Source organism: Dicentrarchus labrax, unplaced genomic scaffold, assembly GCF_905237075.1.
Source record: "Dicentrarchus labrax unplaced genomic scaffold, dlabrax2021, whole genome shotgun sequence".
NCBI lineage: Eukaryota > Metazoa > Chordata > Actinopteri > Moronidae > Dicentrarchus > Dicentrarchus labrax.
Window position 1 is genome coordinate 16,604,335 of NW_026136720.1, and position 16,672 is coordinate 16,621,006.

Consider the following 16,672-nt stretch of genomic DNA (forward strand, 5'->3'; position numbering starts at 1 on the left):
ATGTCAGTGTTTTATTTACGGTGTGTTTCTGTTGCCCCCAAGTGGCCAAACCATCAGTTAATGCAGGGGGAAATGGCTAGTTCATCGGTTTGCCAGCATGTGAATATGAACTCAGTCCCCTGTGGGAGATGATAATGTTTCAACTAATCTGATTTCACCCCCTAAATCTGATACACACATCACGATTTGTGGTGTAACCAATCCTCTACATAATTTGTGGTAATGAGGGTGGAAAAAAAACTTAGGCATTTCACAAATTTCAGTTGATTAAATCAAATCATGGATAGGCTACAGTATGTTCACAATGCTTGCAGCAATTCTTCGGTGGAGAAAGTATGGGCAGAACAGTCCAGCCTGCAATCTGAGAGTTCATGTGATTTGTATATGAAGATCATAGGTTTGATTTGTCTTCCATGTAAACACCTCATTTCAACTCATTCATTTTAATTTTCCCTGGAATCTTTCTTTGCAATCATTTGGGTCACTTTTTGGTAGGTATTTTTGGATTTCATCTACGTTGCATATAAGCTTCTTCATCCATAATGGGGTCAAAGCATTTCTCCATTTCAAAAAATGGCATTGCTGCACTGCGTGCCAAGCCGCAGCTGGCAGTCACTTCCCAATTTCTGAGAAAAATCTGCAGAATAACCCATATCTATGGAAAAGAAAAACATCAATACCTATTGATCTCACTCAAAGGCTTGGCTGTGTGCTATTTATATGTTGATATTGTTTAGTTATTAATCTTGCTCCGTTTTGGCAGCGGTGTCCTCTTCATTTGTTATTTTTCCCCCAGGGACGAGTCAGAGGCTATACTGTGTCAGGCAGATGTTTGGTTGGGCCCTTTTTTCTGTGTGTTCAGAATTCAGACAAACTCCAGAAAACAAAATGGTGTCTCCTCCAGTGAGAGACTGCTCGCACTGTCTATGATGAGCTCATTATTTCTGAAATGTCAGTGGTAATGAAGATTGGTCATCTTCAAGAAGCAACTCAATTTACTGTGACTGAGGTCTTTACATTTCTCGTCACGCCCAGCTCCTCGCGGATGTATACTCTGTTGCTGAGCGAGCTGAGGGCAGACCCAACAAGATTACGCGCTTATAAAGATTATTCCTGCTTCATTTCACATGGGCCAATATTGTTGTTTGACGGCAGGAATGCACTTGGATGTTGAAGGAAGTACAAACAGACAACATTCATGAAACACACTAGCACATGCCCACATAGCACGCACACACCTGCGCAAAAGGGGGCCGGAGTCTGTGATGTTGCCACAGATATAATAAGCACTCATTCATTTCCATGTTGGCAGAATGTTAAGATTGATTCAGGGGCCGGTAGATGAAAAGGTCAGCGGGCTTGTTTTGAGTGAGTGTAAGATTTCCATCATCACGCCGCATGCTCTACAAGGCTCCGTCCAAACTACACAAACAGTGTCTCTGAGGCCCTTGACAGCCTCGATTCTGCCATTAAGTCAGTAATCTGCCTTGCCCTTGCTCACTCTCCCCTTCTCCTCCTCCCCTCACTACTGACCTGCTGTTAGTTTACGTACTTCCCTTTTTACTTACCCTCAACAACGCTTGTCCAAACAGCAGCATAACTTTCCCCCTTATGTGTTTCCCTTTCTCCCACCGTGCCATTTTCCACAATTCTTCCACTTTTTCTCCACTCCCCACTTCCCACCCAGCACCTTTCATTGTTTCCAGACAGTGGTGAAACATACTGAGGGAAATGTGTGGAACGTTAGAGTCTGTTTGCACGGAGAAAGACAGGGACGCGCGCGCGCGCACACACACACACACACACACACACACAGGAAGAATTGTTCCAGGAAAGTGGCATCTGTGCAGCCCATTACACAGGGATTCAGTGGACCTGCGCGGGCCTTTTACATATGGTGGTCAGCTGCTGGAAAGGAACTGGAACCACGGGTCACATTTAGGAGAATACATTAGGGGAGATGGTGCATGTTGCACACAAACACACACACACTCTTCAAAGTCCTGTACTGCCCATTACCACTGCCTTGGTAGTGTTGCTCTGGCCAAGTTGTTCACAGGGCCCGGCTGCAGGTTGCAGCAGACAGCTGCCCTGTGGCCTGCAAATAAACCCTCACTCACACTCATTTGGAGCCTCAACAAATTCTAACACTCATCTCCTCCTGGGTCACTTCTTCACTCATATGCCTTGAAAAGTTTGACATTTGTTCAAAGGAAGGCTTAAGATCATGAGTAAAAGTGGGAGGGAGAGAGTGAACTCTGAAAGGCCTCTCATCAGTAGCAAGACAGTTATTATTGCAGGGAAAGTCCACCCTACTGTGATGATTGCTCAAATGTCTCTCTAGAGTGTAAGTCTATGTACTTGGCTATAGTGAGAGAAGAGGAGCAAGTGAGGAAGAAAAGAGAGGAGTGAGGGAGTGTTTTGCAAAGGTTTTTGGGAGGTAAAGTAAGGAGGAGGAAGCTGCCAATTTGTGTTGCTAGGTAGTTGACTGGACAACGTATGGACCCAGGCCAGGCTGGGATACTTCAACTACTGGGCCAACTTTTCTGCCTTCATATCTTTGAACTTTTCTCAGTGTGTACAGAGACATTCCTTTTAAAATGTGTAATGGCTAAAACATGATTGTATTGCACTGTATTTATGGGTCATACATTTTGGTTTTCCAAAACTAGAGAAAAAGAAAAACTTTATCAGAATTACTTTTGAATATAAAATAAAAGAGAAAAGCACTGCAAAAGATCCTAGTGAAATCCATTTATAGCACAAATGTTGTAGTTTTTGCTTTTTGAAATGATGATACTTTATGGGGCTCTGGTTTATCTATAGTGTAATCAGCTCTTTTCTTCACCGTGACCTTCACCTCCTGAACCCTCTGCCAAGACGAACTTCTTTACCGTAGACTGCAGTGAACTGTCTTGAATGGACATTTATGATGCATGAAAGAAAATGTATGAAAAATAATCTAATCCAGTCAAGTACTTATACTGACAATTCCTTTATAAACAATTTAGGGCAGCAGGGTGCCCCAATAGCTCACCTGATAGAGTGTGTGTGTTATATACAAAGGCTGAGTCCTTACCACGGCGGCCCAGGTTCGATTCTTATTCGTGGCCCTTTGCTGCATGTCATCCCCCCCCTTGCTCTGAGGGAGCCTTTTGTCACTGTGGCTCTGTTTTGTTTCGGTGATCTGATGTGGTGTTGTCTTTTTGATAAGAGAACGTCATGAGCCAATGAGTTAGTCATGGGGATATTAGAGTTTTAGCTGTTTGGTTCTTTGATTAATCATAGAACTAATATTATCATTATAACATCATTGACGAATGTATTTCAGAAAGTAATTTCTCTTGACCGGTATCATGATCTTGTTTGACCCATTACAGGCCTGTGCAATAATATTAAATTTTTTTATGTAACATTTTTTAACCTTTTATTTTAAGGAGAAAATCATTTTGCTATCACTTTAAATCCAGAAACAAAAAATATTTGACATAACTTCACATGTAGTTTGTAAAGTTAACATGGTAGTAGTAGTACCTTAAGTCACTTCACTGCCATGAAATTGGAGTCCATTTAACTTAATATGCCACATTTATAAATGCAATATGATTATATGCAGTGTGGTTATACTTTTTGGAAGTTAGTCAGTAATAAATAACATCTGGAAGGTTACTCAGTCGCCCTGTTTCTTATCATGTTTGGAGAGCTTTCCATGTTTTAAAAAGTTCCTAATTGTCAGGTTGATGTTATTAGAGCCAAGTTTTAAAGAAAACTGTTCCTTCTGGGTGGTATGTTGTTGGTCACGGTGATATTACGAGAAGGCCCTCTAGGAAGATCCCGCTCACGTTGTTTGAATATATGTTGTATCAGAGCACCTGGTCGGAGCCTCAGGCAGCGGATGTGGCTGCACATGCTGCAGGAATACGAGACTCATTAAGTTCAGTGGCCTGCCAGGTGGACTGCAGCTTGCTTCAGCACACACACATGCACATGGCGCGCACACACGCTTGCGCTGTGATGTATGAATGTATACATTTCTGCACAACTAAGACACATTCACACACTTCGCAGGGACAGACAGAAAAGGGAAGGAGGGAGAGCTATTGGGCTTGCAAGCCTCTAATCAGATCAGCTCAGATATGGTATCATTGTAACCAAATTAGTGATGGTGCAGAGTATAGTGTATCAGGTTTTGGCCAGAGCTCAGTCACATTTGTGGCAGAGAAGTGACATGGAGCACTTGTCCCAAATGTAATAACTGAACTTGCGTCATGCACATTAAGGACAGTTGAAAATACAGATACTGCAGAGGACGATAGACTGACATTGGGTGAAGCTCACACATGTAACTTGATGTACGAACAGAGAGAGAGAGAGAGAGAGAGAGAGAGAGAGAGAGAGATACTTCTGACTGGAGCTGCTGAAGTCAATCAGCTACTGTTACAATGTGTCTTTTGATCATTGCTAATCTGTCTCACTCAGAGAAAACACTTTTTGAAGGAAAAACAATGAAGTGTCATTACAAAGAGAGGCATCAGTTTGCCATGTTTGATGTGTATATTTATGTTGTGAAACTCATAGCTAGAATAGTACTGATGTCCTTGGCAAGACATTTACTCATAGCTCATTTCTTTTGTCTTATAGTTAAATAAACTGGGAACATGTCCCTGTTTATTATAACAACTGTATTTAAAAGACAAGTGAAATTTGGCAAACAGTTAACAGCTTATTTGCAATTTCTCCTCATCACTTCACTTTCAATGACCGGAAAATATTCTGAGATGTGCTCATTGCTGAAAGCCGTCATTTACTGTCAACTGTGGCAATCATTGCCTGTGTGGACTGTGGACAAGAAATATTTTTTTAAACCTGTTAGCTGCTTTTAAAATCTTTAAGTTGTTGAGGATCAGTCCAGGACAAAAGAGTTACAAAAAAGTACAACCACAATAATCAACAGTCTCCCTCTCTAAATTTTAAGTTACGAAAGGGAATTCAGTAGTGAGGCACGCGCCCGAGCATCCCACACCACAATAGTCATTTAAGCAGGCTCAATATAAGTTTTAAAATCAGTGATGCAGGATACAAAAGCAGGCTCTCTTTCCTTCCTATCAGTACTACATCAGTACAGTTCAACTCACTGCTGTTCTCCAGCAGTGGCACCACTCCCTCTCACATACCAAATGTCACACAAGTATTGTTTCTCTTAACTGCCCAGTCATGTCTGAATAAACCCTTCACGGAACATTTTCATGAGGTGTACTTTAACAAAGATATGACTTTACATATTTCATGTCCAAAAACATCCTGAGCGTTCATCAAGATATTGTACATTTGCAGTTGTTTTGTCACCAGAGGTACACAGTAGACCACACAGTAAATATGATTACAAACTACTGGAGCCAGTCTTGGCTTTTTTAGTTCTGGTGACTCTCGCCGTCTGTCTGGACTCACCTAATGGTCTATGTGGTGGGAATGTGTACGCTCCCAGTAATGGAGTCTGTATCACATGTTTGTCTCGACATACTCTTTTCTGATAGGCCCGTGGTTCTTAATTACCAGAGTGACTGTTTATCCACACTGTTTGCCTGGATCCTTATCAGCCCTAACAGTGTTTTAACTCCCAGTAGAGAATGTGTGGGAGATGGCGAGAGGAAGTGTGCGTGCGTGTGTGTGTTGTGACGCACAATAGTGTACATGTCAGCGTGCATGTTTGATGTACTTTGTCAGACATGGGTCAGAGTGTGTGGAATGCAGAACACGCAGATTCTGCCTGTGATATCCTGCTTGTGGTTGTACTGATGAGGTAGTATTTGCGCTCCTTGTCGTTGTAAGGATGAAGAGTCACCGAGGGGACACTTGTGTTGAGGTTTTAGCGCTGAGTGTTCAGGTTATTGCCTTATTCCTTAGCACCAAGGTTATCAAGCGAAATGTTGAAACTGTACGTTTTGCATTCCAAATCAGGAGCCCTTGTAAAATTGGATTGTAAAATCTGGATTGAGTCTGGATTGTAAAAATGTTCATGCAGTGTATCATGAGTCTGCTTTTTGTTTTTTAAGGTGGAGCTGCTAGAATGCTGGTAGAACTTTGTGTGTGTTCACAAGTGTGTTTCCTTTATGTTTGTGAGTCTTGTGAGTGCGTATGCGCGTGCGTAAGCAAGCGTGTGTGTAACACAAGCTCTGGCCATCTCTCTGTGTGTGAGTAATGGTCCCTGTTTTATTGGCCCGCTCCTCAACAGACTCTATGAGTAATCACATAATGCCTGCTCTGACGTCAGAGCTGTTTCCATGGTAACACAGTGCTCCCCACTCTGGGGAGGTGCATTAATTTTTTTTCTTTCCCCCTCATCTCGTCCTATGTGAGCTCAAAGCTCCGGCTCCGGATGGGGACGTAACTCTTCAAGTTAACATCACCTCCCCCTAATCTATAGTTTCACTATGTGCTTATATGATTAGAGACCCACACTTTGCTCTCTTTTTACCTTTTTTTCCATTTCATCCCCATCTCTCTGAGCTTCTCCCTCTCTTACTTGACTGTCCCTATTTTAGTCATCCTCTGTCTCTTCTTGCCTCCCAGCTCTGTCTCTTTCATGATTAGCCCCCATTTTACTCCCTGTCCTCTCCTTTCCCCTCTCCTTTCTTCTCTTCTCCAAACTCTGTAATGCCCGACAAACCACCTCTCCTATTTCCACGCCAGATGTATTCATTTTTCTCCCTGCCTTTCATGCACTGTTGAATTCCACTGAACGGCCGACCCCTATCTTTTCTACAGGCTCTTCCTCTTTATAGTTTTGCCTTTTCCTTTCTCTTTCCTTGCTCTGGTGAGAGGACAGGCTCGGATGAAAAAGAAACATACTCGCTTGTGTATCCGCGCCTACATAAGATTAATGCAGCTCCAGCCATCCCCAGGGTGCCAGAGTACAATAAAGGAAGTTCAGGTTTAGTTTATTACTCAATTGAAAAAGGAGTATCATGAAAAATTATTACCTGTCTAATTTATGGCTGCTAGAGTGTACAGCTACTATTGTTAATTCATTTGTTATGAGTTTCACATTAAATCAGATACACTTGGATGTACTTCTCCAATAACCAGTGCATATGCGTAATTCAAAGTACCGCAAAAGCTTTTAAGGGTATGATAGCCAAAATCTATCAGTCTTCCACAGAGTTTGACTTTTTCCAAGCCTGAAAACCATCAAAATGTCAATAATGAGGCCAGCCTCAATCTCTAGCTAGCAGCGGACGGTCTGTCTGGCTAGCCAAACACTCACACAGTGAAGCCGTTAATGGCTCTGTGTTATGTCTGTTGTCATTGCTCAGAGAGGCCGGGGCTGAAACCATTACACTGCCCATTTCCAACCAATTTCCTTCCCCTATTGTAAGTGTTGTATCTCTGCTGAGGAAAGGGGTATTGCTGTCTCCCAAACCAGTGGTGATCTACCACCGCCTCTGTGTCGTGTGGATGCTCGGCTCAGTCACTCATCCAGTCAGGTGTGTGATTGGTGGCTAAATATGAAGACTGACTGGTTGTCTGGGTGATGTGTTTGGGTCGGGTGCAGGACCACTGTAATAGACTCTGTGTCTCTTGCTAATCAACAGGGCTCGCCTTGCACAGGCGTCCGTCTTCATTTTGCAATCAATTAGACCCCGGTGGAAAACAGGCCGTCTGACACAGATGCATGTGTGTGTGTGTGTGTGTGTGTGTGTGTGTGTGTGTGTGTGTGTGTGTGAAGTTTCTCTGTGGATGTGTGGCAAAAGGAAAAAAAGAGGCAGACAGAGGCAGAGGAAACACGAAGGGTAGTTCGTGAGTGTGTGTCATTCTGTGCGATTTGCCAGAAAGGCAGCTATACCAGATGATGGCCACAAAAAAAGGGTCGCCTTACAGCTCAGCCTCGAGTCACGGCTGGGTTTCTGGCTGACTTGGCCTTGACTTGTTTCTAAAGCCGAGGGGAAAACAGAGCCATACCCATTAGTGCGTTGTTGCATGTGACTGGAGTTTTGACCCAAGCCCCTGGGAGCACTATTGAACCATAACCCAATGAGCCACATTTGAAGGCGTTATTGCCCAAGGCGAGGCCCATTTTGCCAGCACAGGTCCACTGGTTGCCCACAGTTTAGTGGGCACTGCCAGCTAAGCACAGGGATCGAATCCAGTCAAGGACAAGGGCAAGGTGATTGTTAGAGCCAGGCGGGGTGGATTCACACACTGTAAAAATGTTTGGAAAGTGGGAGAATCATTTTGAAAGAAATAGTTATACAGTTATTCGCTTGTGAAAGTGAAAACATGGGAAACAGCTAGTCCGACTGTGTTTACCAGTGTCTGTTAAGCTCACTAATTAACATGTTATATCTCAGTTGTTTAATCCACACAAAAACCCAATTTATCCAGTCATTATGTTAAGCTGAGCAGTCGTCTCCTGGCTGTAGCTTTATATTTAACAGTCAGTTATGAGACTAATATTGATCCTCTAGTATAATAAATAGAAAGTATATCTCCCAAAATACTGAACTATTCCTTTACGTGAACCCCTCTCATCAGCATTGCTGTTGTGTTACAGCACATCAGTGTTAATCTACCAGTTGGTATCACAGTGTATAAGCGACTGGAATGAAATGTGACACATGGAAAATGCACTGTTCTACTAAAACAATCTCCCTTTGACCTGACAGACGTCATTTAGCTGTTGGTTCCAACTTCTGACAGCTCATTACTGTTGCTGTGATTGGTTCTGTAATGTTGTAATCCCTGACAGTGAATGTTTTGGATATGGATGCAGGTTGAGTGAGGCCTGTCTGCAGTTTCCTCCTCCCTTCTTGTCTTCTAGGTTTTACAATGTGACAGTGTCAGTGTTGGCCAGATCTGTGAGCCCCCTCCTCTTCATCTCCGCTGGTTGTCTGCACCAGATCCATTTGGTTCATGCTGGTGCAGCCATACTAATCAGGTTATATGGGGAAAACTAATTTGTTTTTGGTTCTGTTTTCCATTACATTAATGTGCACATGCACATAATAAACATGTAGATTTTTCAGATGGAAAAAAAAGACAATTTGCCCAAATTTCCACAGTTTTTAACTCAAGGGTGGCCATTTTGTATTTACAAGTCCTACACAGTACAACCTTATCAACTATGCAGTTGAAGCTGTTTATGGTCCAGTTTTATGATACCTCTCCTCTAGTCTACCTCGCTAATTAATTGAACTACTTCCCATTATACTGGATTATCCTTTCCAATTGGGCATTTTTGGAGCCAGCATTGTGAAAACAATACTGGCTGATGGTCGTCATTTATCCAGAGTTGTAGCAGACGTTATTTGTTTCTGCTTTTCCATGGTCTACGGAAAGTGCAATTATAGCAATTACAGATGAGAAGTCACACTAGCTTCAGGCTACAGACCCACTTTGTCGGACATATACGGGATGTGAATCTCTGCTGAACACAATCTTAAAACCTGGATTAATCTTTCTTTTCATTGTTTGATTAATTATCCTGCCATCGTTACTGATTGGCCAATTAAACCAATAACAAATGAGGATTTGCACAGTGTAATGACTGAGTGAGGTTAAACACAGCCTCCATCACACTCTCCATCATGTTTTCTTTGCTTCTTCAGATGGTAGCAAGCCTGCTGTTCTGTGGTGTATTTGGACCACGTCGTGGGGAGCAGAATGTGAAAGGCAAAGGTTTCAGCTAATTGTTTCCTCAGCTGTGCTGCAGAGTGGACCGTTTAGGATAGGCTAAGCCCTTTTAGAGTTATGTTGTCTTAAATTTTTTCTGTTGTGAAAGTTTTTGTGGCTTTCAGCAACAGAATGCAAAGTATGAAGCTACCATTTTGTCCAGGAGGAGGAGAAAAGACAAAGTTTTTTCCTAACAACAACTCTGGTGTTTCCTGTTTTCATGTTCATGATCAAATTTATTGCACACATATAACATATTAACAAATCAAAGAAACTACCTATATATTTAGCTAGTTTAGCTTAGAACTAGTAAACCACAGATCATGGTTTCTGTCCTGAGTCTGGGTGTAGTTAGGTTTTTGGCAAAAAAAACACTTAAGGTTAAAGTTAAGGTTAGATGTGGTTTTTGTTAAATGTTAACAAAGTAAACATGTGTTTCAACTCACTATTGACTTTTTCAGTATTAAATGAAGACCCAATCCTTCCCTTAGTACTATGACAGTTTACCCATGCTTCTGGAGCTCAGGCAGATGATGTATTGCATGAGTGGATGAGAGCAAATTAAACACATTATCTGGGAACATTTTGCTAATATGTTCACAATCAGCATTTTGTGAGTTTAATAGGTAAAACCTTTTCCTCATTAGGCTGATAAAAAAAGGTCCTGTCAGCATTACATTTGCTCAAAACATATTTACTTGTGCAGATCAGTTGTATACAAGTGTAATTTCTAGGAGACAGGGTTGTTGTGAGCACATGGTGCTAACATAATGTCACACTGTATTGACTAGTACATACCCTACTGTGACTACTAAATTATTTACATGAGGCCTACACATTGAGCAATTAGTGTTTTTGGCAATAGCAAGAAACTATTGTAGTCCAAAAGCAACCAGGAGACTGCCACTCAGTACTTTCCAGCCCACCACACAATGATTCGTTCACATACATATTGTAGGATCCTCAATGCCACTGTTGTCCTCTATAATAAAAGAGAGAAACAGACCCTGATTTAACAGTAAGGTGCAGACACGACAAGCAAAAGCACCAAACAAAACATACTGTACTTTAAAGCTAAGGATTCATGCATATTTATGTAGTGAGTTGTTTGCTCCCGGTATCCATCTCTTGACAGCAGTTTTGCAATTATTTATGGATTCCATGTTTTAAGTGGAACAGGAAGAATATTTCAGGCAATAGCTGTTCATGAGCACAACTGCTTATGAAAACAGATGGCAAACACAAAGTAGTGCTTATTTATTTTATCAGGAAAAGATAAACATAGCAAACACAGGCCCAGTGAATGATTGCTGCTTTTATAATGTATGATCTCTGCTCCCTCTGTTCCGCAGCATCTGAGACAGTATCAGTGAGAACTGAGACTGATGAATGTGTGGAATGTAAGCTGACGTCACTGGATGTACCGTAGCTTCAGTCACATGGCTAGGTAAACACAAGTAGCCGTTTGGCCTGGTGTGTGTGTGGGTGGCACCAGTGGCTCTGATCAAGACGATTCAGGAACTTCAAGAAGGTTTTGCTGTGTGTTGTTGAGCGTGAAAAAAGAAACAAATTCTTTGTGTATTTTTACTAGGATTCCTTCAATGTTGAACCAGCAGACTAACAAAGTGTTTTAACAATGTTTTTCTAGCTTGTGGTTGGCCTTCATCCAGATCCTGGGCATACATGCATACATGGACACTATTATACATCTGTATGCAACGCACACCCAGACATGAGAACAGAGCACATGAAGAATATATATATAGGGATATACTGTATGTATAGTGTATGCCTATACATGGATAAACTCAAAGACATATGGTGTAAACACACACAAGACCAACTTTCTTATATACAGTCATGTACTGTAACAAACAAGTACCTTTACTTGAACATTTCCATTTTATGTTACTTTATATCTCTTCTCCATCCATTTCATACGGAAATATTGTACTTTTTATTCCACTATTTTCTTATTCATACAGTGATTTGGTACGAAGAAGATTTTTTACATACAAAAACTATATTGAGGTTACAAATTAAGATGCAGTACCTTAAAATTCATATCATCATACCAGCACAATATTAGGAAACATTTTACACATTAATGCATCAGTAACTACAAGAGTGTATTCAGTAGTGTGCAGATGTCCACCAGGCAACAGATGATGAAGCACCTACTACAAAGCTACCACAACTGCTAAATGCATCCAGCAGAGATTTGAAAAGTTTTTACTAGTTTTGTGTTGAATAGTTTTATTTAACTTGCATAGAATATTGTAATGGTATTGTAACGTCCTGGGTTAAACTTAATAAGGAAACAAAAAGTTAAAACTTAATATGAATTAATATGAAATATAAATTTAAACATTGTTATTTATTTAGAATATTACAAACAACCAGGTGGCTTTATAGCAATATAGTGGCATAGAATCCTCGCAGAAGCTGAAAATTCTAAATGATTTACACTCCATGTTGTCTGTTATCAGAGCTTGCATGTTCCAGTGCAAAAGGTTAAAGCTAGGGTAGGTACTGCTGGAGGATGAGTCATGAGAGTGTTGGAGATAGGAGCACAGCGCATGATTGTCATTAATAACCTTATCCAACTACTTCATGTCTCATTCATATATAGTTCTAGATACTACATAGTTCAGGAAAATAACAAGATGTCAGGGACCGAGCTGGCAGGCATGTGGAGTCAAGGGTAAAATTTATTTATTAAAGTAATTTTATTCACAAAATAAATTGAAAATAATCAATTTACAAAATATACAAATATGGGCCCATAAAAGAGGTTAGCTAAACAGAACTTAACTCAGGCTACATTAACTGAACGGACTGAACATACTAAGCCAGCCAACCAAACCAACTTAACTAAACTGAGACATTGGGGAAAGTTAAATAGTGGCTGATCAGGCCACTCTGACACACAGGGAGAATAGACTAAAACATAACATTTAAACAAACCATAATAACCTCAAATAATATCCAGATAATGCAGCCAAATATTAACTAAGGAAAATACTGAAATACTAAACATCAAAAAGCATAATAATCAGAAATAACTAAACTCAAACAAGGAGAAATCACTACCTCTCCCCATGATTCCGGCCAACATGGTGTAGCCCAATTATCGGCCCAACCCCTTTTAAGCCTATCTGATTCTGCTGGCACTTTCTTTGTCAGCCATGAGACATCTTCAGCAGCAGCACCCACGAACTGGTAACTTAAAGAAAACTGAATTAATGCAATGAAAAATAACCTGAATGAACCTAATAATACTACCCAAAATTGACAAAGGAAGTTAACCAATTGTGTGCACCACAAAAAGATAACAGCTGTCAAAAATGGATAATAAAACTGTGTATTATGAATCCAAAATCTGTGTCCAGTTATTTATTGTGAATAAATAAGTTCTAAACCTAAAGATAATCAAACAAATGAAAGAGTTGCCACCATGTGCTTTTGCCTCAGTGTGTGGCTGCTAGGGTGGCCATCACACAAGACTACATGCAAGAAGTTAGCTAGGCAGGCAGGTAGGCCGGCCATGATTAGATGGGCTTCTTACAGACCTGTAACAAACACAGAAAGCAGATTTCTTTCCATTCAATCGATTGCTATTGGGATATAAAGAGAATTTCAACACGACATCCTTCTGAAATACAAACATCCTTCTGAAATACATTACAATTTGGTTTAAACGTGGCCTCAGTGCATTGTTCTGGTCAAATTTGCAGCATTTTAGAGCTGCAGTAGTTCATATTTTTATATTAACAATGGATCAAATTACTACATGTAATATGAAAGGTGTTGCTTGTAGTGAAAAACCAACAGAGAATTATGACCTGACTCTGCAGTTCACCTCTGTTTTGGTTTAATCTTACCACTGTCTTCAACTTTGTTTCTAGACATTGCAGGAAGCTGTTTCCATCAAACAAGTTTTGATAAACCCACTGTATGATACCTGCCCAAACACCAAGTTAAAGACAGTTAAAGTTAGCAACAACCTGGAGCACATTTTGAAGCCTGCATGGTGGCCTAGTGGTTAGCACTGTCACTTCACAACAAGAAGGTGGTGGGGCTTTTCTGTGTGGAGTTTGTATGTTCTCCCTGTGTTTGCATGGGGTAGCTCTGGGTGCTCTGGTTTCCCCCACCAGCAAAACATGTACATTCATGTCTCCACTCAGTGACCTTGACTTAGATCTGAAGTTGATCCCCAGGTGCTCTACAGTGGCTAGCCACAGCTCTTAGTACTTCGGCTGAGTGCAATGCAGAGACGTTTCACTATACATTGTACAGTGTGTGATTGTATATGACATACAGTTGCATTCTATATTTAGCAGCTAAAGAGCCAGAAGTTGGTGAAGAACAAAAATAAGGTAAAAAGAGAGTGAATATTGGGCTTAAGTTTCCCTGGTGGCCAGAAACATGGCTCAAAACATGGCTCCATAGATGGATCCCTATTGCTAATGTCTAAATCTGTTTTGCACTTTTACTCAAGTAAAGGAACTCAATTCTTATTCCACCACTGGCTTACACATATATAAACAGATATAAAGCATGTATCCTTTTACAAATTCACAGTTTGAAATAAATGTGTCTCTGCAGTGGGCCTGTGAACAATCACTCTGGGTGGTCTAGTCACAAAGTTGTTGTCACTTTTCAGTAGTGCTCTACTAAAACCATACATCATAATATACCTTTGCCAAAGGCATAACTGCTGCACAACACAGTGACAACATATTATTACTACAGTATCTTTGGTTATTATCACATCATATATCATTCTGGCGAGCAGGACGGAGAGCTTTAAGATAGAAGTAGCTAGATATAAGCTTTAAGTATATATTGTGTAGTGCTTGCTAAGCCTCAGTGAGGGTGTGATGGAAGACGATGGCTTTCTGTCACTCATGGAGCCTTCAGCCTATTTCCCCATAGGACAAACCAGCATCTCCTATATCTAACCCCCCTGTTTACTTTGTTCTAAGCCAGGTTTCCAGGATGGCTATCAGCATGATGGCCCATTCTTAATGGCTCTGTGCTTTGCCTTGTAGAGAGAAGCCCAGAGTGTGTAAGGGAAGGCCATCTCTTGTTCCCCTGTACCGTCATGGTCCCCACAGAACCCTGCATTTCTTCTACATGGGGAACTAGAGCCCTCTGTGAATTTCATTAACAATGCAAGCATTTTAGAAGCTAATGGCCCATGGGGCTGACCCGAGCCTTTCCTAGGGGAACAGGCTCTGTAATGCAAATCCTTCCACCTGCAAAAAGAGGAAGCAGAGATTTATGCCTCCACGCAGGTACACATGCTGTTTATTAGAGGCTGGCATTCACACAGTTTCATGCATGCACACACAAGCCTTGAGTACATCAGTCAGTACATAGGTGCTGTCCTGACTGTACGTTTATGTTTCTACATCAGTGATTTATAAAGGATGTAGGGATGTGATTTAAAGGCATATGCTTGAGCGGGCAATTGCTGTCTGTTTGTTTACTGAGTCCTGTGGGAATCTTGATGGGATTGTAAATGTTCTATGTGCAGCTGAAATAGTGGGGGAGATGTGTGTGTGTGGTCCGCTCTCTGATGAGCACAGACAAAACACAGAACACAGACCTTGCTGAGTCAGGCCTGTGAATAAAAGATTAAATAATGTATGCACTAGAGGCAGCACGCATGCACAAATTCCCATGCTGCTTTCATAACTTTGCCTTTGACTGATGTTCCTCATTCACTGAATTATCTTATAGCAAAGCTTAAGTTGTTACGCCAAAGCTAGAACAGTGTAATATCAAAGAGTAGATGTCCACATCATTATTCAGCCAAAATTAAACGATTCTGAAGCTCAGTGTGTTTGCTTGAGTTCACATGTCAAGGTCATGTCCAAATTGTTTTGTTATTCAACTGTTCATTAACTTTGAAAACCCCTTTTGACGTAGATCGCCTCCTCCAAAAGAAATATTGCCTCCTGTCCCAGTCAGACTTATGGCTTCATAAAAACATTTTACAGTGGAACCGTAACACCCAGCCCTGTTGTCTGGGACCTGCACTGTGCACTAAACTAGCACAAATCTATCCATTTTTCATTGCCTAAATAAGTCCTGTGGGCAACAAAATAGGGAAAAATGTGGCATAACCCTTTTTATCAGCCTACACTCCGCCTGGCTTTTCATAATTTAATTCATAAACACTACAGAAGGTCTTTAAGAAGACACATAAATCAATATTGCCATTTCCATTTTGTGATGAAAGCTCAGCTAGAAAATACTCAAGTGGCTGAAGCAGGCTGAAGGGCTGAATCACCGAGTTGATGGATGATGGGGAAATGCACTCTTTATCTCAATGCTGTCCATCTTATTTGATGAACATGAAGCCAGGCCAATAACACATGAAAAGCACGTAAGAGAGAATTAGTTGTTCTCTCAATGTGTATTTAATTAGCCAATTAACAAGCAGGTGCAGTCACCTTTGGGGAAATGTATCAACCACAGAATGACTGACAGTGCAAACTTAGCGTCTGTATTTCAGAGGAAGAAAAGTTAGCGTAGATTTATTAAATGAGTGGGATGTCATAACCTATTTGTTCTGACATAACTCTTCGAAACAAGTGTGCTGTGGCCATAGAGTAACCACTATTGTTGTCACACTCTACACCGTTTGAATCAACTGTGAATTAAACCACACAAAGCCCACTGGCACCTTGCAGACGAACAGAGCAGAGGCTTGTAAAACAAACAAACAAGTGAGTGCTGTGTTCCCTTCTCAGCTCTCCAGGCCCCAGCAGTAATCCTGACTGGACCATTATACACTAATGGCGTTGGCATGCTGTTTTGAGGCGGGCTGCCAGGTCTACCAAGCCAGATCCCCTCTTTTTCACCCAGCTGAATGCGCGGAGCTGGGAACCTAACTGCTCACGAAGGAGTCGGCCAGAGCTCATAAGCAAGGAAAAACAGTGCGTACACAAATAATATCACATAAAAAATAAGGGGTTATGCTTTTTAATCA

At 41.1% G+C, this 16,672-nt stretch overlaps 1 protein-coding gene across 3 annotated transcripts in view; it reads left to right on the top strand.

The window, feature by feature from the left end:
* The window catches only part of LOC127353271 (cGMP-inhibited 3',5'-cyclic phosphodiesterase 3A-like), a 75,209-nt gene that overhangs the window by 14,738 nt on the left and 43,799 nt on the right, over positions 1 to 16,672 (top strand). The gene's annotated exons all lie outside the window — the stretch shown is intronic.